Source organism: Lepidochelys olivacea (genome assembly GCF_965140295.1).
Source record: "Lepidochelys olivacea isolate rLepOli2 genome assembly, chromosome: 11".
NCBI classification, from domain to species: Eukaryota; Metazoa; Chordata; order Testudines; family Cheloniidae; genus Lepidochelys; species Lepidochelys olivacea.
In genome coordinates, this window is record NC_140421.1 from 5,363,347 (window position 1) to 5,386,760 (window position 23,414).

Here is a 23,414-nt window from a genome sequence, read left to right on the forward strand (position 1 = left end):
GTTCACCATCTGAACCCCAGCAACAGATTAATAAGGGCTAAAGTATGAAGGGTTAATCCGAACAACCAAAATGAGCAAGAATTTCAGCTATCCAGCACCGCCTTGAGGCGCGGAGGTGCCCCATGCCATCTGAAGAGAATGAAACAGCATGTCACCAAGGAGGAAGGTGGATGTCAAGAAGATAAATTACACGCCTGGCCAATGACCACCCAAACCAGTGTAAATTAATAGACACTTCACTTTATCTGACACTCTAGGGTTCTGCGATCTGCTCAGTGCCACATTCACATCTGTTGCTGCCAGAGATCCAGCAGCTTGTGGATAACTCAGGTGCAGTGGAGGTGTTGATTTCACCTTGTGAGAGATGCTGCAAACCCCCATGAAATATGTGAGGGTGAAAATCAGGTCAGAATCAGCGTGTCTCTCGTCCAGCCCTGGTAGTTTTATTCTGAAGTCAGTTTAGGTTATACTGAAAGATGCTTGGTCACCAACATCAGAGACGGATGTTCCCTCTTTGCTCCAGGAGACGACGTAGCAGTTTGCGCAGGGTTTCAAAGATGTCAGGAGCTAATTATCTGTGTCCCCAACATTGCTAGCATCAGTGGACGCTTCCCCCTAGCTCACCTTGACATGACTTGGAGGGACCCCCTTGCTGAAGTGAGGGGTTTACAGTCTAGCCTCCAGCCTCATTGATCCCTTAGCCTCTCTCCTGAGGGTTTTAACAGAGATGCCCATTGTTGTGGTGGTTTGTGGACACCTGTCCATGAAAAGGCAAACTGCCCAACTCATTTCAGATCAGCTAACGCACGCTCAGCGCGGGGGCAACAGCTGGTCCTGATTTGAACCAGTGACCTGGAAGTGAACAACTAGAAGACCGGTCCCATTGCCACACTCTTGAGACATTTCTTCTTCCTCAAGGAGAGGAGAGTAAAAAACTCAGCTGAATCAAACTCCACACTGGTCTTCATGATGAGATCGTTCAGAGAAGAACAGAGGTAACATTTCTCCCCAAGCAAACTTTTTCTCTTGAACAGGGGGAGTCTGAGACTTTGGGGTGGGGAGGGAGGGCAGCAGAATTGCCTTTCTCCTGTGAACTTTGTTGTTCAAAAGTTGAACCAACCTTTATTTTTTTAAAGGATGAATACCTGCCTTAGGAACAAACAGAATACATCGATAGGCACTTAGAAAGAGAACTGCCACCCTGGACCAGTGCAGAACTTTTGATATGGTTTTGAAAGCCGGGGCTGTTTCTTTTCAGCTGCTTTGTGCCGTTAAAAAGAAAGGCAGAGCGGTGGCAGAAGCACAAGAGGCCTGTAATGAAGAGTGCTTTGAAGAGAGCTTTCACTCTCTCCTTTCCTTAGTGGGGAATCGTTGGCCAGACACACCTTCCACCAAAGAGGGGGGAAATAAATATGCTTTCAACCAAGGGGCTTTGTAGGAAGGCAATGGAAGAGTTAAATTGCCACGTACCTAAAAATAACCACGAATATGTGCTTTGAAAAACATACCCTGCGTAAGTGCTCTTTTCCCATTGGTGGGGCTAAATGGGAAAGCAGAAATGTTACTATCAAATCTTGCAGATGGCGAAGAAAAAGATTTAAAAAAGTCACCCTGTACCAGTTCAGTTCCTCCTTGGCATCATTTCAAGAGCTTCCTTTGATCATATTTCCCCTTGCTTGGAGTTTTTATATACTTCTCTCCTTCTTTTATACGCTTTCCATCTTTTCCAGCTCGTTGGTGGTTACATGCCTGAGCATGATATTTCTGTTGCAAAGCAAAGCCCCAAAGCAAGAATATATGTAGTACTCTGGATAGGAGAGGCTTTTTCCTCTGGACAACTGAAAATAAATGGTGATCAGATTAAACAAACAACCATTTGTGCCAACAAGCACAATGCTGAGATTGGACCCAAGAAAAAAGACTGGTGAATCAAATGGAACAGATTGCGGATATTAGTGAGCACAGTTTACAGTGATATAGCACCTGTCAGCCAGAGGAAATGGCTCCCCACTTGCTTTGCAGTCTGACCAGATACTGTTCAGCTAGCCTGTGGTCACTCACCAGAAAGCTGGGCCCGTGTGTGTGTATAGATCACTTCACCCACAATGGAAATGCAGCTGCCTCTGGAGGCATTCTGCACCAGCATCACAACCCAAGGTTTTAGGACAGGAGGGGAAAAACAACAGACACCCCTTAAATGTAAATGACAGAATCATAGACTCATAGAATATCAGGGTTGGAAGGGACCTCAGGAGGTCATCTAGTCCAACCCCCTGCTCAAAGCAGGACCAATCCCCAATTAAATCATCCCAGCCAGGGCTTTGTCAAGCCTGACCTTAAAAACTTCTAAGGAAGGAGATTCTACCACCTCCCTAGGTAACGCATTCCAGTGTTTCACCACCCTCCTAGTGAAAAAGTTTTTCCTAATATCCAACCTAAACCGCCCCCACTGCAACTTGAGACCATTACTCCTTGTCCTGTCATCTTCTACCACTGAGAATAGTCTAGAACCATCCTCTTTGGAACCACCTCTCAGGTAGTTGAAAGCAGCTATCAAATCCCCCCTCATTCTTCTCTTCTGCAGACTAAACAATCCCAGTTCCCTCAGCCTCTCCTCATAAGTCATGTGTTCCAGACCCCTAATCATTTTTGTTGCCCTTCGCTGGACTCTCTCCAGTTTATCCACATCCTTCTTGTAGTGTGGGGCCCAAAACTGGACACAGTACTCCAGATGAGGACTCACCAGTGTCGAATAGAGGGGAACGATCACATCCCTCGATCTGCTGGCTATGCCCCTACTTATACATCCCAAAATGCCATTGGCCTTCTTGGCAACAAGGGCACACTGTTGACTCATATCCAGCTTCTCGTCCACTGTCACCCCTATGGTCCTTTTCCTCAGAACTGCTGCCTAGCCATTCGGTCCCTAGTCTGTAGCGGTGCATTGGATTCTTCCCTCCTAAGTTCAGGACCCTGCACTTATCCTTGTTGAACCTCATCAGATTTCTTTTGGCCCAATCCTCCAAATTGTCTAGGTCCCTCTGTATCCTATCCCTACCTGCCACCGTATCTACCACTCCTCCTAGTTTAGTATCATCCGCAAATTTGCTGAGAGTGCAATCCACACCATCCTCCAGATCATTTATGAAGATATTGAACAAAACCGGCCCCAGGACCGACCCTTGGGGCACTCCACTTGATACCGGCTGCCATCTAGACATAGAGCCATTGATCACTGCCCGTTGAGCCTGACAATCTAGCCAACTTTCTAACCACCTTATAGTGCATTCATCCAGCCCATACTTCTTTAACTTGCTGACAAGAATACTGTGGGAGACCGTGTCAAAAGCTTTGCTAAAGTCAAGAAACAATACATCCACTGCTTTCCCTTCATCCACAGAACCAGTAATCTCATCGTAGAAGGCGATTAGATTAGTCAGGCATGACCTTCCCTTGATGAATCCATGCTGACTGTTCCTGATCACTTTCCTCTCGTGTAAGTGCTTCAGGATTGATTCCTTGAGGACCTGCTCCATGATTTTTCCGGGGACTGAGGTGAGGCTGACTGGCCTGTAGTTCCCAGGATCCTCCTTCTTCCCTTTTTAAAAGATGGGCACTACATTAGCCTTTTTCCAGTCGCCCGGGACCTCCCCCAGTCGCCATGAGTTTTCAAAGATAATGGCCAATGGCTCTGCAATCACAGCCACCAACTCCTTTAGCACTCTCGGATGCAACACATCCGGCCCCATGGACTTGTGCACGTCCAGCTTTTCTAAATAGTCCCTAACCACTTCTTTCTCCACAGAGGGCTGGTCACCTCCTCCCCATGCTGTGTTGCCCAGCTCAGCAGTCTGGGAGCTGACAGGATTCATTTAGGATGGTCAGAGTGTAATAACCAGCACTAGAATTTCAGGGGTGGTTCAAATCTGTAGCAATTACGAATAAAGGGGGTAAATGCAGATAATAAGGCAGATGTGGAAGGCAGGATCGCTTCCCAGGCACTGGCCTACTTCAGGTGGTTTAGGTCTGTCTGTGCTCCATGCAGTGCTCTCATGAAGGTGTGCGGGAAGGTGGGGTCAGGGCTGTGGCCACACCCTCAACTCCTCTTGACAATTCCGATTCCTGCAGTCAATGTTAGTGCCCCTGCTCTTTCATCAGTACCTGCAGCCAAATTACAGCTGCCTCCCATATGGGAGGGCAGAAGCATGAGGGAAATTGCCCTGGCCTGCTCCATTTTTAGAGCATCTGCTCAAAGACAGCCATAATAGTTCCATGTGGGTAACGCAGTTGAGTCTGGGTCCTCAATGTTAAATAAAACATTACAGGGCGAACAGATCAGGAGAAGGAGAAACCAATTGCTAGGGTGTGTGTAGCATGGCACACACTCATTGCCGCGGCGCCTCCTGCTGGTCAGTCCGGGAATTAGCTCATCCCAACCTCGGAGTGCCTCCTGCTGGCCGGTGTCTTCCTACTGGTACCTGCTTCCTTGTCAATCTCCACCTCTTATAATACTTCTGACCCCGCGTCCCTCACCAGCCCGCGGTGCCCCTTCTCCTGGGTACATCCCCGCAGCAGTGCTCCCATACTCAGAGTCCTCCCCTCCCCGGTGAACCCCAATCCCTTAAGCCTACCTCACCTCAGTAACCCACTGTCTGTCTTCATCTAGTCCCTTCCCTCAGGGGCAAACTGCAGTCTGAAGCGGCCACTCATCATCGGCCAGGGTTGGACCTGCTGCCTCTTCCTTCCCTGGCTGCTTCCCCACAGCCCTAATACCTCTTCCAGCCCTGACAACAAGGCTTCTGCCTGGGGGTTTGCCAGGCTGGAGCTTCCCCAGCTCCTCCTGCTCTTCCCCAGCACCATGCTGTCCAAGGAACTCTTTGCTTTTTTCAGGCAGCCAGGTCCATTTCACTCCAAGGCTGGAGAGAGACTGATTACCCCTGCTGGTCTGCTCTCTTTTATACTGGCTTGGTCAGCTCTGATTGGCAGCCTCCTGCCTCTTCCTGAGTGGCTCTAAGCCCCAGCCCTCTCCACGGGCTGGCTTTTAACCCTTTCTGAGCCGAAGCAGGGTGACCGCCCCGCTACACTGTGTTATTGAACCTCAGTCACAGAAATTTGATTCTACAAGGCACATTTTAAAATCATGTCCACCAACCGTCCAGAACAGAAGTCTGTAAGGAAAGCTACTCAGAGGAATGCTGCTGATCACAGAAAACCAGAAGAGAATAATATTAATAAAAAAAAAAGGCCAGATCATCAGCGGGTATAATCAGTGGAGCTCCACTGAGGTCATTCAAACGATACTCAAACAAACTGAGCATCTGGCCCAATCTATTATCATACAATCATAGAATTATGGAAGATTAGGGTTGGAAGAGACCTCAAGAGGTCATCTAGTCCAACCCCCTGCTCAAAGCCCCAACTAAATCATCCCAGCCAGGGCTTTGTCAAGCCGGGCCTTAAAAACCTCTAAGGAAGGAGATTCCACCACCTCCCTAGTTAACCCATTCCAGTGCTTCACCACTCTCCTCGTGAAATAGTGTTTCCTAATATCCAACCTAGACCTCCCCCACTGCAACTTGAGACCACCGCTCCTTGTTCTGTTATCTGCCACCACTGAGAACAGCTGAGCGCCATCCTCTTTGGAACCCCTCTTCAGGTAGTTTAAGACTTTTATCAAATCCCCCCTCACTCTTCTCTTCTGCAGACTAAATAAAACCAGTTCCCTCAACCTTTCCTCATAAGTCATGTGCCCCAGCCCCCTAATCATTTTTGTTGCCCTCCACTGGACTCTCTCCACTTTGTCCACATTCTTTCTGTAGTGGGGGGCCCAAAACTGGATGCAATACTCCAGATGTCGCCTCACCAGTGCCAAATAGAGGGGAATAATCACTTACCTTGAATGCTGGCAATGCTCCTACTAATGCAGCCCAAAATGCCATTAGCCGTCTTGGCAACAAGGGCACACTGCTGACTCATATTCAGTTTCTGATCCACTGTAATCCCCAGGTCCTTTTCTGCAGAATCGCCACTTAGCCAGTCGGTCCCCAGCCTGTAGCGGTGCATGGGATTCTTCCGTCCTAAGTGCAGGACTCTGCACTTGTCTTTGTTGAACCTCATCAAATTTCCTTTGGCCCAATCCTCCAATTTGTCTAGGTCACTCTGGACCCTATCCCTACCCTCAAGCATATCTACCTCTCCCCCCCGTATTGATCTTCCAGTTCGGTCAATGTCCAGCTAGACTTGCTTTGATGTCCGTGGACCTAGTCATGGGATTAAAGTTAAGCATGTGCTTTAGTGTTTTGCTGGAGCAGGATTAGAACACTCAGCTCCTTGCAGGATCGAGCCCTACATAACACAATAAATTGGTAACTCTCAGAAATCCACAAAAACCCTATGGACTTCACATATTTACATCTGCCTACATCAGTGTATTTTAGAAATTTATATGGGCCCCCTCGTTACTGTTGTATCTGGGCGCCTCGCTATATTTTAAATCTATTTATCCTCAGAAAAACCCTATGGGGCTAAGGAAGAATTTACAGTTATGACTCCTATGTAAGCAATTCTCCTGTGTATATAGTTATCAAAAATGCAAGGGATAGAAGGACCTTTTCAGAGAGCTCCACTAGAATTCTGCAGGGGAACTGTGAGCACTGAGGAAGCACACTGCTTACTGAATATATAAGTAATTCCATGCAGTATACTCTAGCTCATCAAAATACAGAGTGCACATCACATGCTTCAGCGATCTCCGCTTTGGAGTACTTTAAATGAGTTCAAACCCTCTCAGATGCTTTGCTTCACAGGTGACTGACTAGCCAATGTACCAAAAGCCAAAATGTAATTAAACGTTAAACTCTTTAAATACCAAGTACTGTTGGGATAATGTGTGGGTAAAACACAGTAATTGTTTGTGTTTACTCTAAGTCTAGTTAGTTTCATTCTCACGCTCCCACCTCAAGAGCTAGCTCGGGAAATACAAGCTCCAAGCCCTAGATTGTCCTAGTGGATTGAGGGTCTCCAAGCAGTAACTGACTATTGATGTTGTGTTAGCTCCTTCCCGGCCTGCTGTGTAAAATGTTCTGCTGATTTCGAGGGCTGCTGATGAGTTCTCACCAATAAATATTGAAACCTCTCATAGAATGATAGAATCATAGAATATCAGGGTTGGAAGGGACCTCAGGAGGTCATCTAGTCCAACCCCCTGCTCAAAGCAGGACCGATCCCCAATTAAATCATCCCAGCCAGGGCTTTGTCAAGCCTGACCGTAAAAACTTCTAAGGAAGGAGATTCTTCTCTGCTAGAAAGTTGTCACTTTCACCTTGACCCCCTGCAGTGGGACATACATTTTCAGAGACATCGGGCATCTAGCTTGATCAGACTTGTTTTCTGTGTGTCGCACCTTTAAAATGCAGAAAAGTCTCAACTCTGGAGGCAGCTGCCATCTTGTGTTGAGAGGAAGTCCACACACTATCCTCTCTCCTGGCAACTGTTGCCTTTGCTCTTGCTCGTTTTGATGTTCTCTCAACAGGAAATAAAGATAACTGTCACTGACAGGTTTCAGAGTAGTAGCCGTGTTAGTCTGTATTCGCAAAAAAGAAAAGGAGGACTTGTGGCACCTTAGAGACTAACAAATTTAATTTGTTAGTCTCTAAGGTGCCACAAGTCCTCCTTTTCCTTTTTGTCACTGATAGAATCAAGTCCCATCCCATAGGAGCACTAAAGACAACAGAACATTTTAAATGGCTTCAAAATTGCACTGGTGAGACTGTTGCAACATGGGTTTAGCACTTCTGTGTCATACAGCAACCCATGTTAGATCAGTCACATTCAGAGTTAACCTCCTGTCCTCAGTTGTGTGGACACTCAGGCCTCTGAGTAACTTTAACCACATGAGTAGTCCTACTGAAATCAATGGGACTTCTATGTAATACATCAAATGCCCTCGACTGTGCCATATGCTCCGTGCTGCCTGAGAAGCAGGTTGTGTGTGCCTGCATATACCCTGCTACGTCTTCCATCTGGTCCTAGCCAGGTCTAGCAAGTGGAAAGGGGTGTGGGAAGGACAAATCGAGGAAAAGAGAAATCAACTAAACTTTCTGGAGCCTTAAAGAAGTTTTACAAAAAACTAGAATATTTTTACGTTTTGGGTTTTGCACAACTTAGATTTTAACAGAAACATTTTCTGTTAAAGATAAACCCTCACAAAACATTTCCCACTAAAGATAAACCATTGTTTACCAAATGGAAGTATAATGAAAACTACTCAACTGCAGCCCATGCTATGCAAAAAAGAAAGATTCTTGATCTTATAGTCATTGTTGTTGTGCTTCTAGAACATTAAGAAGACTAATGTTATCTGAACAGTCACCTAGAATTTACATTTCGCCAGCACTCTCAAATTTACAAATGGTTGCAGATCCATTCTAAATCTAAACCCCATGATTTCGAGAGGGTTCTAAATTTGCAAAAAGCAAGTTCTCTCACTAATAGCCGTATATCACATCAAGTATACTGAGAGCTGCCCCTGGTCTGTATCCTCACTTGCGGCTGGTGGATTGACTTTATGGGAATTTACAATAGGAAGTAGGAACATTTTGAAGATCAGGCTGTTAGCTAACAGCTGGTTCAAGATCTCATGCCTATGGTGCTGCAAATTGAGTCTCTAAAGAGGTTAAAAAAATCAAAAAGCATCGTACAGATTTTTTTGAACCTTTGTGGAGTTTCAAAATGCAGGAAGTTCCCAAGTTGGTTCTCAATGCAGGAAGGAATTCCTTGCTACATCAGCATGCTCAGTCCTCTTGGCATTTAAAAACATTTCAAGGACTGGGTCTCTGGTAAACAGAGGAGACACAGCTGGAAGTTGAGCTGTGTTGAAGCCTGTTTGTGTCTGTGGCCGTTTTCTTTAATCAATGCCTCCTTGGTTAGATGTACTGTGATTCCATGACACAGAACTCACATGGCCTTTCAATCATATGCAGTATCTTGAATTATTATTATTTGTTTATGTGAACTCCATAAGGTACTGGGTACTTTCCATAAATTCATTAAGGGCTTGCCCAACCCGTGAGGAAAGCTCACAGTTTAAGGACAGACAGGTAGGTAGATAGAGGTTAGAGGAAGGGGAAGTGGACCCACATGGAGGGATTTTTATATCAGTCAACTAAATTCACTGTAGTGAACATGGCAGAAATGGGTCCTTAAGGGGGACTTAAATGTGGACAACTTAGCAGCTTTGCACATGAATCAGGGAGGTTTTCCCCTACATAGGAACCTTAAACTGAACCCTGCTCAGCTCTAGATGCCACTGTGGTTAAAGTGCCAGCATCTGTGTATGTCCTGCCACCAGAGAGGTCACCAGTGGAGCTGCACCTGTGGTGGCTTCACTAGAAAATTAAACGTAGACAAGCCTGGGATACTGCTCTGAGCTCTTCCAGTCTGTCTACGCTGCACTTAGAAAACCCGGGCTGGCCTGTGCCAGGTGACTTGGCTCATGGGGTTTGGGCTAAGGGGCTGTTTAATTGCAGTGTAGACGTACCCGCAGGGCCTCAGACTTTCACTGTCAGCATCTCTAAAGCACTGCCTGTGTGGATATGCTGAATTGGTTTTGAAAGCAGTTTCACTTTAACATTAAACCATATGATTGAAACCAACCTCAACAGCGGGTCAGTTTAACACTAGGCAGAGTCTGTGCATTCTGCAGGGATTTGAGGAAATAAATCTGCATCGAGAAATGCTATTAGCCACCCTGGAAAGCTCATGGAGTGTGACAGAAAGCATCCCACTTTGGCGCAGTCTCCATTTAGCTCATTATTCTACTGAAAGCAAAGAAGCCCCAGTTATTCACTAGTGGATAAGGTGTAGTCTTCTAAACAAAACAAACCCGTTAGAAGTGTAAGCAGGGTCTTCTGGATTCTTCCCCAACAGCTAGCTGGGACAGGGAGAGACTTCAAGAGCAAACTGTATTTACATGAACACACCAACTCTGCTTAGATATCCAGCAGATAGAGTGGTGTTCTGCTCAAAGTGATCAACTTTGGCTGGTGTTGGGTAACAAATCACCTTTGTACTGAATGCACGGGTAGTGAAATGCTGTTACTAATGTTGGCATTATTGTGAATAAAGGGGAGCAGAAGTGTGCTTAACCTGTCCCAAATATGGGGGTCACCCCCAGCTGAAAGGACCTCATTAAGCCTGGGGCTCGAATGCCGGAGCCCTGTGAAGAGAAGAGGGATGGGGCTAGGTGTGCCAGCCAGGAGGTGTAGACCCTCCCCCAGGGTCCTCCCTGGACTGGTTTAACCTGTCCCCCTCTCACTGCTCAAAGAAAGAGCTAAATAGTCTTAATTAGGAGCCTCTTTGTTATTTTAAATGCTCAATCAGAGCTGAAATCAGTTGAGATGGGGCAGTGTTTCTGCCCAGCCTGCAAAGAGGTGAAAATTACTGAGACTGATGGGTAGAGGTCACAGCAGGGTGGCAGTGGAAGTTGACTGACAGTCAGCTGGCAGTGAGCGGCCAGCAGGGCAGCTGGTGGAGAGGCACAGCGAGTGGCCAGCAGGGTGGCTGGCAGAGAGGGCCAGAGCAGAGCCCCTCAGAGAGGCGTGGCCATCGGCTGGCAAGGTGGCTGGCAGAGAGGGGTGGCAAGTGAGTGCCCGAGCAGCAGCGCAAGTAAGGTGCCTCTTTATCCCCCCCACCATCCAGGGGGGCAGGTGAACTCTGCAGATGCACCTCTGAACTCTGGGTCTGCACCAATCAAGGACAGTAACTGAGTGGGGTGCAGAGAAGGGTTGGGCACGTGAAAGGGGACTTTTGGGTTGCTGGAGTTAAGAACCTGAGGGAAAAGGGCACTGCCCAATGTACTTGGGGGTGGGTCTTTTGCTCATGGTTTATGTTTATGAACCCTGTTTGCGGTGTTTTCCCAGATTAATGCTGAGTTACTTCCTTCCTTTTATTAAAAGTGTCTTTTCTACACTCAGACTCTGTGCTTGCGAGTGGGGAAGTATTGCCTCTCAGAGGTGCCCAGGGTGGTGTGTAATTTTCCCAGGTTACTGGGTGGGGGCTCGAGCTCGTTCTGTGTTGTATCAATGGAAAGGAGCCCCTAGATATTGAACCCGGCCCTGGTTGCTGCTAGCTCCACCTGGCAGAAGGGTTACAGAAGCTTAAGCTGAAAAGATGAAGGCCATCCCTCTATTTCACCCTGAACAAGAGGGCAGAGGAGCAGCTCATTAATAGCAGGAAATGGAGCAGATTTGTCCATTTCTCAAACATCAGACTCTAGCAAAACGGAGAAAGTGATTTAAAATACAAGCTGCGGAAATGAGGTCAGACAAGTTGGAGGAAATGATCTTCTTTCCCAGCACACAGGGGTCTACAGGCTTCCCTCTGCTTGCTTTTTATTATCAACGGAAGAGCAAGAAGGTTGTAATTTGGGGGAGTGTATGTAGCCACCGCATCCCGTCTCAAAGCTTTGGAGTGTTAGCGGGTGGGCTGGCAATGCTGTGATGTCTGAGAGCTGCCTCCGCAGGGAGGTGAAGGAGGAAAAACCTGCACACGTCCCCCAGACCCTTCCTTTTTCTCAGCCCGACCAGTCTGCTTTGATTTCCCTTGTGCTTGTAATTCTTCCCAGCAATTAGGCCCAAGGCTAAGGCAAACCCAGGCCAGATACCTACACAGTCAGATTCACACAACACACATATGTATAAAGCTTTGAGAGCAGCAGGTTCATTAGCAATTGGTGTGCAGGCCTGTGGCATGCATCCATCAGGAACAATGTGTTTCCCACATTTAGGGAATGTCCACACTTCAAATGCTGCTCTACCCCCAGAGTTGGCAGGGGTATCCCACAGCTCCCTGCCCCCATGGGTGGCAGGGGACCCTGCAGCTCCCAACTGCTGCCTGAAATCACAGAGGTCATTGGAAGTCATGGATTCTGTGACTTCCGCGACCGCCGTGACTAAATCATAGCCTTAGATATTACTGATTTATATTAGTGTCCTATCAAACACTGGATTTTACACCGAGACATTTGGATGCCCCAAAACCTTGATAGTCCCCAGACTCTTTGGCCTTGTCTACACTGTTAATGGCATGTAGGGGGCCCCAGAAGTAGCAGTGTAGACATGGGTGGCACTACTTGGGCATAGAGAGCTGTGTGGGGTACGTAGCCTAAAGTTCTGGAGTGTCTTTACTCATCTAAGCAGTGCCTCACTGTCTACACTGCTATTTATATGCATGCTAGGGGGCGTGCAGTCCCTGTATTCCACTCACTGCCCTAAGTGTAGACAGAGCCATTGTAATTTTCATGAGGAAACAGGGAATAGTCAGTGCAAGGCTTTTATTTCACTGTTTCATTGACAGCTTAAGAGATGAGGCTCTTACTCACAGAGTGTCTAAACTGCGGCTCTCTTTAGCCTACCTCCTGTTAGATACCTGCCCACAAGATGGAGCAGTCTCACAATCCAGTCCTATTGCCATTTAAATCAATGGCAAAATGTCCCCCGACTTCAATGAGAGGGAGGCATAATTTTTATACCTTCAGGATGTCTCCTCTGTCTAGATCCACTTTTCCGCTATGATTAATGGGGACAACCATAATTGAAAGTTATTACCAGTTTTTTTAAGCTGTTACTAATAAATTACAATGAAAATGGTAGGTTTCAGAGTAACAGCCGTGTTAGTCTGTATTCGCAAAAAGAAAAGGAGGACTTGTGGCACCTTAGAGACTAACCAATTTATTTGAGCATGAGCTTTCGTGAGCTAAAATGGTATTACCTGATTTTAATGAACTAATTAATGCTGAGCTAGCCAGACAGATCTGTGCAACACAATTCCTGACCCATGCTTGCAATAGCAGTGTTAGGAAAGGTTCTGCAGGTGCCCTGTGGTTGGGTGTATTATCCACTGAGTCCAGTGGCTACTGTTACTATTCCTTCCCCACCACTGATGCTATTGGTTTCCTAATTGCAGGTTGCTTTCCAGGCTTGGGGTCATTTTCTGTTTATAGTCAGGTTTCAGAGTAGCCGCCGTGTTAGTCTGTATTCGCAAAAAGAACAGGAGGACTTGTGGCGCCTTAGAGACTAACCAATTTATTTGAGCATAAGCTTTCGTGAGCTACAGCTCACTTCATCGGATGCATAAAGTGGAAAGCACAGTGAGGAGATTTTATATATACACACAGACCATGAAAAAATATACATTGTAAGAAGAGTGATCACTTATGATGAGCTATTACCAGCAGGAGAGTGGGGTGGGGAAATGTGCTGGAAATGGCCCACCTTGATTATCATTTCAAAAGGTTTTCTCTCCCCCTACCCCACTCTCCTGCTGGTAATAGCTCATCATAAGTGATCACTCTCCTTACAATGTATATTTTTTCATGGTCTGTGTGTATATATAAAATCTCCTCACTGTGCTTTCCACTTTATGCATCCGATGAAGTGAGCTGTAGCTCACGAAAGCTTATGCTCAAATAAATTGGTTAGCCTCTAAGGTGCCACAAGTACTCCTTTTCTTTTTGTTTATAGTCAGTTTCACTTTCCACTAATACAGCCCCTCTTATGCTTCCAACATTGCAGAAAATGATTCCATTAAAGACAATCTGCTGTTTTCACTGACAATTTTTAATGAAAGGTGTTGTTTTTTTTTTAAAATCACACTAGGTTTCCTAACTACTTCTCTCGTCTATTCTTAAAACCTAAATGATGCTAGGCTGCATTCTACATGCCAGTGTCCCTTTAAACCTTGTTTCAAGAAAATAGTTAAAATATTCTGGGTAGTTCTCCCAATGTCTGATAATATTGAAATGAACTGGAAAAGTTAAGTAGTGTTTTCCTATGGAGGACGTACCCATGGCCAGGGGCTGGAGGGTTATCAAAAAGTCAGTGGCCCAAATCCTGCTCTAAGTGATACTGATGTGAATACAGAGTAACTCCTTTGGCTTTAAGAACAGGAGTACTTGTGGCACCTTAGAGACTAGCAAATTTATTTGAGCAGAAGCTTTCGTGAGCTATAGCGGCTTCATTGCTCCACATTCACACCGAGACAGAGAACAGAATCTGGCCCAGTACATGTAAAAAAGAATGGAAGTACAATGAAACTGTCAGCTTCATGTACTGATTTAATGATCCTGGGTCCTCTTTGTCAGCGTGCTATAATAAAAGAAACACTTGGAGGAGCATTTCCCCATAGATGTGGGAGAGCTGGTAAAAATATTCCAGTACTCTAAACACAAGGTCGCTATCTCTGCACCATCTGAGCACCTCACATTGATATATTTATCCTCACATCACCCCTGGGAGGTGGGGAATTATTGCTATCTCCATTGTACAGATGGGGAACTGAGGCAGCAAGAGATTAAGTGACTTGCCCAGGGTCACTCAGGATGGCTGTGGCAGAATCAAACATTTAACCCAGCTCCCCTGAGTCCCAGACTGCAGTCACAAGACGAAACTGCCTTTTCCATCCCCAATAGGCTATGGTGAATTCTCACAGCACACTCATCTATCCAACATGTTGGAGGACAGAGCTAAAATTCAGAGGGATCTTGATACATTGGAGAACTGGGCTATAGGCAACAAAATGAAACTCAACCAAGAAAAATGTGAGGGGCTGCACCTCGGAAAGAAAAACCAAATGCACAAATACAGAATGGGGGATAACTGGCTGGGCAGCAGCACTGCTGAGAAGGATCTGGGAGCTGTGGTGGATCACAACCTCAACATGAGTCAGCGATGCGATGCTGTTGTGAAAAAAGCAAATGCAATGTTAGGTTGCATTCACAGAGGCATGGCATGCAAGTCACGGGAGGTGATAGAACCACTCTACTGTGTACTGTGTCAAGCTTTGGTCACCAATGTATAGAAAGGATGTAGAGAAGCTGGAAAGGATCCAGGGGCGAGCAACAAAGATGACCACAGGGATGGAATGCATGCCATAGGGGCAAAGGCTGAAGGAACTGGGTATGTTTAGTTTGGGGAAGAGGAGATTAAGGGGGAACATGATAGCAGCCTTCAAATACTTGAAAGGCTGCCATGAAAAAAGATGGAGAAAAGTTGTTCTCTCTTGCCACAGAGGGCAGGACAAGAGGCAATGGGATCAAACTACAGCACAGCAATTTAGATTAAATCTCAGGAAAAATGTCCTGACTGTAAGAACAGTAGGGCAATGGAACAGACTCCTCGGAAAGTTGTGGAAGCTTCTTCACTGGAGGTTTTCAAAAGGAGGCTGGATAGCCGTCTGCCTTGAATGGTTTAGACCCAACAAATCCTATCTCATGGCAGGGGGTTAGACTTGATGACCCTTGCCATCCCTTCTAACCTAGGTTAGGTACTTATATGCCCTGGGAGAGCTTCACATTGTTTAATTGATTTATCCTCACAACACCCCTGTGAAGGAGGGCAGCGAACTCACCTCTATCTTACAGCTATGGAACTAAGGCACAGAGGCTAAGTGATTTGCCCAAGGTCACACAGGGGGTATGTAGCAGAGCTGGGAATTGAACCTGGGTCTCCCAAGTACTAGGTTAACACCATAAACCTGGGCATCTCTCACTCACTATATAAGCTCTGGGCTATTCCAGCAGGGAAGCACAGAGTTCCATTATCCCAGAAGTGCCATGTCCTTCAATATTCTAAGCTACAATTCATCATCGCCTTACTGAAGGGGAAAACAAAACATAACCCCTCAAACCAACCCAAAACCCTGTGTTGAAACGGCCCTGCATGCTTCCCTCCCTTCTCACCCGATTTCTTTTTTCTGTGGCCCCACTGCCCTTGCCAAGCCTGCCAGTGTCCATTGTCCAAAGGGACCCATGGCCGTGGCTCGGAATGTTCCACCCCCCTCCGCAGCTTTGTGCCCTGGATGGAAACGTGTGGCACAAAGGACTCTGATGTGGAAGAACAGGATAGACTGTAGGTTGAACAAGTGCAGACCCATGCGTAGGGAGGGCTAGATTTGCAAAATGAGCTGCATGCAACTGCGGGCATCTATTTGCACGCAAACACCTGAGGAGCATGTGAACACCACCGAGAATCAACAAAATGCCCCCATCCAATGCTTAGAAGTCCTTTGCAGATCACCTTAACAATGGTCACAGTTGAACAGAGCTGCAGTGCCATGGCCCTGATATTTCCTAAATAATTTGTTAGATTTATTAGAGTTTAGGACTGATAGACACAGTGCAAGATTCCTCATGCATCATAAGACTCCTTATGCAGCATTGATAAAGCACCTCAGCCCAGACCACCACCAGCAGCCTGGCTCATTTAGCCATCAGACCACCTCACAGCTTTGCCAATGCACCTCGTTCTCTTGCTTTTCCACCCTTGCTGGGCCACCCTCTCCAGCAGAGGGCTGTTAGCTGTGCAATGCTCTTGTGATAAGGCCAAAGGGGGATTACTGTCATTCGCTGTGGTACTCATGTAATCTAGCTGCACTGAAAAAGATCTTATAGTAGGAAGATGTAAATCCACTCATTCCAAGGCAAACAGCCACAGGATAGACTGTTACCAGTACGAGGCGTTCCCTCCAGACACATTTGCATGTCTGACATTAGCAAAGATTTCAACCCATGTCTACAGGGATAATAGGTCAAAATGTTAATCCACCGTGCTACAGGCCTCCCTGGCTAAGGCACTTAACACTGCATCCCATGCCATATTATGATTCATTTTTGTAATATGGTTGCACCCCAAAGTCCCAGGCAGGCTATGCCTCTCAAATGCAGACTCTACCCCAAACAACGGGCAATCTAAAGCCCCAGTCCTGCAGTGTGATGCCTGCCCGTCTGGAACTCCATTGACTGTATGGGCATCCGCCCACTTGCATCTCCTTGTAAAACCAGGACTTGAGAAGGGACACTGCGCAATGAGGATGGGGGTCTAAACGGACCATGAGCTTCAACGGTGCTGGAGCACTGAGACTTCGTGCTCTCCTGTCTTGTTGTGTTGCCTTCAAAAAGATACTAGTTTTTGTATGTTGACAAAGGCACAATCCTTGTTATTACAGCCTACATCTGTGACTGACAACTGGGTAAAGGATATAACAGTGGTAAGTGTAACCCTTCTGCCCGTCAGAGTTGGCAGCAACAAGGGCCGGGTTCAATATCTAGGGGTTCCATTCCAATAACACAATGCAAACCGGCTCGAGCCCCCACCCAGTGACCTGGGACCAATATATACCACCCCCGCTGGGCGCCTCCAAGAGGCAATACTTCCCCTCTCGCAAGCACATAGTCTGAGTGTAGCAAAAGTCTTTTAATAACAGAGAGAAACAATGTGGCATTATGTTGGGGAAACACCACCAACAGGATTCATAACACAACCCATGAGCAAAAACAACCCCACCCCAGGCAAATTGGGGCATGCCCTTTTCCCTTTGGTTCTTGAGTCCAGCAACCCCAAATCACCCAAAGTCCCAAAAGTCCAATGCCCCAAAAGTCTCTGTCCCTGGTCAGGGCAGCCCCAGAGTTCGAAAGTTTATCGGCGGAGCTTTACCTCCCAATCTGGGTGGAAATGGGACAGGGGTAAGAGGCACCTTACGTGATCTGAAGCTGACCGCCCCATAGCGGCGCTCCGCTCCGCCAGCCGCCCCACGAACTCCTTCGCTCAGCTGCGCTCCGCTCCGCCAGCCGCCCCACGAACTCCTTCACTCAGCTGCGCTCCGCTCCGCCAGCCGCCCCACGAACTCCTTCACTCAGCTCCACGGCCCACAAGCAGCTCCTGCCATCCACACACTGCTCCGCGTCGAACTGCTTCACCAGCCGTCCCGCAAATTGCTCCACAATATATCTTCAGGCTCCCCCACTACTTAACACAACACTCAGTGATTTCAGCTCTTAGGTGAATTCAGCTTATAGTAGGGGAGCCCCAGTGCTGGTGCACTGTCAGCCCAAAGTGAGCTCAGCAGCCTATAACTAGACTTCTAATGAAATCAAAATTAGCTCTGATATTCCACAGTGGAGAGAGGAGGAAGTGCAATCAGCATGTAAGGCCCTCACCAAGGGGCCCATGCCACCAAGTATTAATACTTGTCCCCAGCCTCTCTCCATTCACACAGTTTTGGAACCCATGACCCTTGCCTAGCGAGTGCTACTTAGTTGATGGTGAATCCCTCCATCATAACAAAAGGCCACGTACAGTTCCAAGCACAGTTCCCATAATCAGGGTAATAGCAATTTATTCTTCCTGCCCCAATAACAGAGACACTGGGGATCCCACAGCAGCCAAAGTGACCATTTGGGCAGCTATGGTCTCATTCTAGGCGTGGTGGGTGTGCCTATGCAAATGAGATCGGCCCCTGAAGTTCTTTTCCACAACTTGCCACACCTCACCACCAGATGTCAGGGTGGAGCTCATCCTGACACTGCTTACATCCTCCCCCCAGCCGAGACTTTGTCGTCCCGACAAATCACACTCCCTTTATACCAACTCATTGGTTTCCTCCAAAGGGCCTCAGGAAGCCCACTTTAGCTTCCACAAGCCTGTGTGCTAAATGTATTGGCTCCTCACTAGTCACCCCAGGTGCATCATAAGTTAACCGCTTCACTGGTCTTATCACCCTGTCTCGTCTATTGAGAATCTCTGTTGCCGAAGTAAGGGGAACATCCTCTTGAGTGACGGATGGAGAGGCTTCCCTGGAGGGTCCCTCGGCTACTGGCGTAGGCCCCTGCACTCCTAGTTCTAACGCTGGAGGGTCCAAGGTGCCCAGGACATCCTCTACCTGTCTGTCCCCATTGTCCAATAACCTGTGTTTGTCATCACAGGGGGGTCTCATCAGCAGCACCGGGGTATCAGAAAGGGGCCTAAATAGTTCCGCCAATGGGTTTAGGGCGGAAAAGGGAGAACTCTCGTTTGGTTCAGCTGATCGAGACTGAAATCTTGTCTCCATCCCAGGATACACCAGGGTTGTGTCTTCCTCCTCAGACTCACTCTCAGATGTGCAGAATAGGGGTAAGTTAGCTGCAGGGGGCCCACTGTCTGTGTTGGATGGCGGCTTTGGTCTAGCACCTCTGTTCTGCCCGGCGGCCCTGCCGTGGCCCATCTCACAAGGGGTGCTTACCAATTCCCCCACAGGGAGCAAAAGGTTTCTATGCACCGTCTTTATTTGCCCTGGACCGTCTTCAGGTTTGATCTTGTAGACCGGCAGATCTCCCAGCTTTTCCATCACCAGGTAAGGTATTGCCTTCCATCTGTCAGCTATCTTGTGTTTGCCAGCAATACCCAAATTTCGCAGCAGGACTCTGTCCCCCGGCTGGAGCTCCTGCGAACGCACTCTAGCATCATATCGATGTTTGTTGCGGTCTGCGTTCTTCCGAGCCGCAGCGGTAGCTAAGCGATAAGCATCCCGCAGCTTTTCTCTTAGTCGTGATACATATTGCTGATGAGTTTCATAGCTATCTCCATCCTCTGATACACCAAAGCACAAGTCTATGGGTAATCTTGGTTCTCGCCCAAACATCAAGAGATATGGGGTGACTCCCGTAGCATCGTTCTTTGTGGCATTGTAGGCATGCACCAGAAATGCGACATGCTGGCTCCAGGTTGCCTTCTGCTCTGGTCGCAAAGTTCCCAACATATCTAATAGGGTTCGATTGAACCTCTCTGGCTGAGGATCACCTTGGGGGTGATAAGGCGTTGTCCTAGACTTTTTAATTCCTGCTATCTTCAGCACCTCCTTCAGAAGGTGACTCTCAAAATCCCGCCCCTGATCAGAGTGTATCCGAGCCGGGAATCCATAGACTGAGAAATATTTGTCCCACAATACTCGAGCAACGGTGGTGGCCCTCTGATCACGTGTGGGATATGCTTGTGCATACCGTGTAAAATGGTCAGTCACTACTAGAATGTTTCCAACATTCCTCTTGTCTACCTCTACAGACAAGAAATCAATGCATACCAACTCCAAAGGTTTGTTGCTGGTGATGTTCTTGAGATATGCAGCCCTCGTGGGCAGAGTTTTCCTTTGAACACATCGAGCGCAAGTCTCACATTTCCTGCGAACATCTTCAGCCATTCGGGGCCAATAGAACCTACTACGAATAAGTTCCAGGGTCCTCTCCATCCCTAAATGCCCAAAGTCATCATGCAGGGCCCTCATGGCCAGGGCTCTGTACTTTTTTGGCAGTACTAGTTGTGCTCGTTGTTTTTGTAAAGGGTCAGTGGTCATTCGGTGTAGCACTCCCTGAATCAGTTTTAGTTTGGTCCATTCTCTCAATAGTAGTTTACCCTCCGGGTTAGGTGGGACAACCGCAGTTGGGCTTCGCCCCTCCCTTTTGGCAAGTAGTGTATCACGAATGTCAATATCTTGCCGCTGGGCTTCTTGCCAGTCAGCCGCATTGAGCATGGGCAAAGGAGATTGGTCTAATGCAATATAGTTCACCGAAGCAGAAGGCATGCATTCAGGGGGCAGGCCCAAAGCTTCTGCAACACATCCCTGAAAGTCTTCACGGGCCTCTGGCTCTCGGCGACTCACACTGCAAATAGCTCTCACTCCATCTGTGGGTATCACAGCAACTTCTGGAGCCTGTGGACGCCTGGACAATGCATCTGCATCTACATTGCTTCTCCCTGATCGGTACTGAATGCTGAACTCATAGCTAGCCAAGGCGGCCACCCATCTCTGCCCTGTAGCATCCAGCTTAGCACTTGTTAACACATAAGTCAGTGGATTGTTATCTGTCCACACCTGGAACTGAGCACCATACAAGTAGTCTCGAAATTTCTCAGTGATGGCCCATTTCAAGGCCAAAAACTCCAGCTTGTGGGTGGGATAGCGAGTTTCACTACCAGACAATCCTCGGCTGGCAAAGGCTACAGGTTTACATTTGCCTTCCACTTCCTGGTACAGGACTGCTCCCAGACCCTCCAAACTGGCATCAGTATGCAGGATAAATGGTTTGCTTGGGTCAGCAAAAACTAGGACTGGAGCATGAGTTAGGCAAGTAATGATTTCTTGAAAAGCCCTTTCACATCTCTCATCCCACCGTGGCCCAAATGGTGCAAAGGGGCCATTGTGTCTCTGCACAGGAGGCTTTGGGGACCTCCCCTTATTCTTGGACTTAGATTTGTTCTTGCTGAACTGATGTCCCCTGGTAAGATCATTCAGAGGCTTTACAATCGTAGCATAGTTTTTCACAAATCTGCGGTAGTAGCCACTAAATCCAAGGAAGGTCTTGAGTTCTCTGTAGTTACTTGGACGTGGCCATGTAGTGAGTGCTTCTATTTTATCAGGATCAGTACTCACACCTTCTTGGGACACAATGTGACCCACATACTTCACTGAGGTTCTGCAGAACTGGCATTTGTCAATTGAAAGCTTCAGACCATAATCCTCCAACCTATCAAGCACTTTAAGAAGTCTTTCTTCATGCTCCTCTAAGGTTCTTCCAAACACAATCAGGTCATCCAAATAAACTAACACTTGCAGTAAATTCATGTCTCCCACAACTTTCTCCATGAGACGTTGAAAGGTGGCAGGTGCTCCAGAAATCCCTTGGGGCATGCGTTCAAACTCATAAAACCCTAATGGGCAGATGAAGGCTGTCTTCTCCTTATCTTCTTCTCCCAGAGGGATCTGGTAGTATCCACTTCGAAGATCCAACACAGAGAACCACTGGCTTCCCAGCAAACAGTCTAAGGCGTCTTGCACTCGAGGCATAGTGTACTGGTCGACCACAGTACGGCTGTTTAGGGTGCGGTAGTCAATACACATCCGGATTTTCCCATTCTTTTTGCGGACTACCACAATGGGTGAGGCGTATGGGCTGCGGGACTCTGTAATGATGCCATTCGCAGCCAGCTCCTGAAGATGATGTCGCACATCTTCCATCTCAGAGAGAGCAATCTTCCTAGATCTCTCCCTGAAAGGTCGAGAGTCATGTAGTCTGATATTGTGCTCTACTCCTTTTGCACATCCCACATCCCACTCATGCAGTGAGAACACCTTGGATCTTTCACAAAGTTTCTTCCTCAGGCGATCTTTCCAGTCCTCGGACACTGGTGAATCTCCAAAGTCAAACTTTGCTGGGTCTATTGCCGAAACTGGAGTTTCATACTGGGGTTTTACAATCGACTCAGGCTCAAAGAGGTCTGCTATCTTTTGTCCTTGCTTCACAAAAATATCACGACTCGTTTCATTAGCAATCAATATAGTCACCCTTTCCTGGGCTTCAGCAGGTAGGGTTATGACTCCACTGGGGACCAGCACTCCTTCAGGGAGCTCTCCTCCCATCGGCTGCTCTATCATTGCTAACGTCCCTTTACTGCCTTTCAGACAGGTACTCATGACAAGCACTTCTTGCTCCGTCCTTGCAGGCACTACTAAGGGGGTTGTGCCCGCGTACTTCAGTGCCCCAAGCGGTAGCTCAGATGTGTCCCTTTTAGCGCTCTCAATTTTCCTATAGGCTTCAGCACAAAGCGTATGGATCATCAGGGTATTCAGGTACTGGTCCCCAGCCCGCCTTCTGCAGTAATCCGCGAGTACCTTGAAGAGACTGGAGTTGGTCCCTATCAGCACAGACACATCAGAAGTCCCTTTAGGGTCAGGGCATATTAAGGCAGCTGTGTCTACCTCTTCTCTTACCCCAGCAACCTCCTCTGGGAATTCCAGGTGCACTATGACATACCCTTGATAGGGGTATTCATCCATGCTGAGGCCACATAGGCCAAGGCCAGTCAGTGGCTGTATAGGCAGGTGCCTAAGCATCTGTTGGTAGAATGACTGAAATATAATAGTCACTTGAGATCCAGTGTCAAGCACTGCTTTACACTCCACCCCTTCGATCCTCACCATGACCTCTGCTCGAGGCCCTATCAGTCCTGCAGGGATCCCAGCTGGACAGTCTTTTCTGGGGGAATCTTCAAATCCTGCAGACCTGGGGGGTCCCCGTCCCCAGACCCTCTGGCAGCTACCGGATCTCTCCCAACTGATCCTCAGCTTTCCATACACTAAGGAGGGGTTTTCTTCATTACGGCACTTGGCAGCACTGGGTCCATCCTGACCACATCGGTAGCAGAAGAATTGACCTTTCCCCCTTCGCCTGGGGGGGATGGTGGCTCTAAGTGCGGGCTTCTCAATCGCCACAGTTTGAGGCTTCTTATTCCTAGAAGTCTTAACTCGGTCAACGGTACTTTGCAGCTCAGCTATCCGTTCCGTCAGGACCTGCATTTGTTGGGCAAGTTCCTCTCTGGTGCTCACCATCAGTACACTGGCCATTTGCAGTGGTGTTGTGCTGGCTGGCTCCGATGTTTGGGCTTCCCAAAACTCACTGGCAGCCTGCCTTTCTTCCTCCTCTCGGACCTCTTTTATCAGCTGGGAGTAACTTGGGGGATGTTCCCGTCGTTCTCTTAGCCGGAGATGAAGTAGAATCGGGTTCTGATACTGAGTTCCTCTTACAATTTGAGCCAGTCTGGTCTGATCCA